Raw genomic sequence first — 2,842 nt, forward strand, 5'->3', positions numbered from 1 at the left:
TGAATTAAACCCCCAGCTTGAACTAATACTTTTTGAAAATGAAACTTTTCGCAATAACTTTTTTATTAATATGTAATAACTGTTACTTTATCCTTACCAGGTACTTCCAAAAACAATCGATACTGAATCAACTACATACTTTTTATAATTTTTACAGTTGACCTTGGACCCAACGATTAACCTAAATAAAAAATAGACATATTAAAATACAAATATCTCAAGTTTATATTATTGACAGATAATCAACCTTACAATAGTCTCTTGAATTAGACAATAATTTATTGTGCCGTTGGTGCTTTTCTTTGCCAAAGAAAGTATTTAAAAACTTAACATTATTTAGTACTATTATCTGTACCTTAAACTCAATTTTCCCATTAGCATGAGAAAATCGAACAAATCAATTCATTATAGCACTATTATGGCGAGCAGTGTATAGGCCATTTAAATTCAAAAACAAGTGAATTTTCTACCTGCCTTTCTCGCTGGCGTCTTCGCTATACACCGTACACGCTCACATACACCCCCTCTGCAATTGAACTGTTCGTACCGTGGGAATGGTGGCTACTGTCAGCACCATCGCTCGCTTATTTCGGTCGATACACGTATGGGAATCTATTTTCTCTGTCAACCTATATCTGTGTACACATCATGCCCATTCACAGGATGTGTACTTATTGGTTGTTCCGTACCATATCGATTTACCGAGTGTCTTCGATTTATGCCCCGGAAACGTTCATTACCCTGTGCGACATCTTTAAAGAATAAGATATATCCTCTTATCCGCTTTTTTTGAGTTCCTCTATGAAAAAAAAAGCGATTGTGTGGTTTTAAGTTGTACAGGGCATAAACAAAAAACAACTCCATGCAATATAGGACATATTGTTGTATTTTGTCAACACTGTTTCTGTGTAAATAATTTGGCGCGTATGTATTGCTTAGTTTACATACCAATTCGTATATAGTCTGTTCAATTAAACAGTAAACTCACGTCATTAATATAAATAATTATTTATAATGAATGTAATTGTTTAATGTAGTTATGCTAATAGACTACGTTTAATAGAATTGAATAGGTTACATTTCAGTATATTATACGTCTGGTTTCGCGACGATCAAAATAGGTGATCGACGAATCGTGTGATACTACATACTTTTTAAATGATTTGCGAATTGCAGTATCCATGGTTTTGACAAATAGCAAAAGTTTTTTTATAACGTATTTATAATATACGCTTAGTTCAATCTTAATTATAAATGAATTTTTACTACTTTTCATTTGTACTTTGGATTAATTCGCAAGCAAGACGAGTGCGAGAAAATACATCAATATGTATTCCTCGATTATAAAATGATAATAACTTATAGTTACAGTTTACACTAAAGTTATACACTTTATATAAGTTCGTATGGTTTGGTTCGCTTCAATCTCCTGATATCCTGCGCGCTGTCCAGCAGTTGTATCCACGTTAGTATGAAATCTTGGATAGCTTCGCAAATCCATTTGATTTCCAGGTCATCGTGCAATTCTTTGTTGGTTACTTAGCGATAGGCATTAGTAATCAATCGAAGAACCTTGCTTGTTTTGACAGCGTTGGATGACTAGTTGATTTGAATTTTTAGTGCAACCCCATATTTGCACCCCATAGATCCAAATTGCCACACAAATCCACTCCTTAATTTTAGATCAAGTTGGGAGTATCTTACTACTAAGCAGTATAGTTGTTTTATTTTGGAACTAATGTGTCTTGCTTTTTGTCTAACATGATGTTTCCAATTTAATCTACCGTCAAGATGGATTCCGAGGTATTTAACTGATTCTGATTGAGGAATCGGGCATCCATTGAGTGATATAATTAAGTTTTTATTATTTCACTCAAGGCTCACTTTATTAATACTCTTTCGGCAAAGAAAGCATGGCGGGAGTGCCACAAAACTAACGTTAATGGAACGATTGCGGAACCCTTTATAGAGGAAGCTAAGGTGAAGCTGCGAAATAAATGGTGTTACTATTATAAACCTGGACACCGGAAGATTGGAAGAGTGTGATATGATCCGATGAATCATCGTTTACATTGTTTGCTACAAATGGCTGAGTTTATTCATAGAAAACTCTAGAAGAACTCTACGATCTGGATTGTCTGCTTCCTACAGTCAAGCATGGGAGGTCCGTTATCATTTGGGCATCAATATCGTGGTATTCACTTGGTTCTCTGGTTCACGCCATTGGCCGGATTCCCGTGAATGACTCTCTGGTCAGCACATTTGCCAGACCTGAAAATAATTAAGTTTTTATTATTTCGTCGCAATGCAAAATTAACGTGGACAAAAAATAACAAAAGTGAGCAAAAAAATCCATGGTTAACTGATAGACATTGCCGAACATTAAAAAGAATTACAGCCAGGAAATATAAAAGATGCGATATAACTGAGAGAAGAACTCAAGGCTCACTTTATTAATACTATTTCGGCAAAGAAAACATGGCGAGAGTGCCACAAAACTAACGTTAATGGAAAGATTACGAAACCCTATATAGTGAAAGCTAAGGTGAAGCTATGAAATTAATGGTGTTACTATCATAAACCTGGACATCGGAAGATCGGAAGAATGTCGTATGATCCGATGAATCATCGTTTACATTGTTTGCTACAAATGGCTGAGTTTATGCATAGAGAACCCTAGAAGAACTCTACGATCTGGATTGTCTGCTTCCTACAGTCAAGCATGGGAGATCCGTTATGACTTGGGCATCAATATCGTACTACCAATATGGTATTCAACTGGTCCTCTGGTTCACACCATTGGCCGGATTCCTGTGAATGACTCTCTGGCCAGCACAATTGC

The sequence above is a fragment of the Rhynchophorus ferrugineus genome, unplaced genomic scaffold (assembly GCF_030347505.1).
Source record: "Rhynchophorus ferrugineus isolate W39M unplaced genomic scaffold, kcgeb_rfMv2 rfM2, whole genome shotgun sequence".
NCBI classification, from domain to species: Eukaryota; Metazoa; Arthropoda; class Insecta; order Coleoptera; family Curculionidae; genus Rhynchophorus; species Rhynchophorus ferrugineus.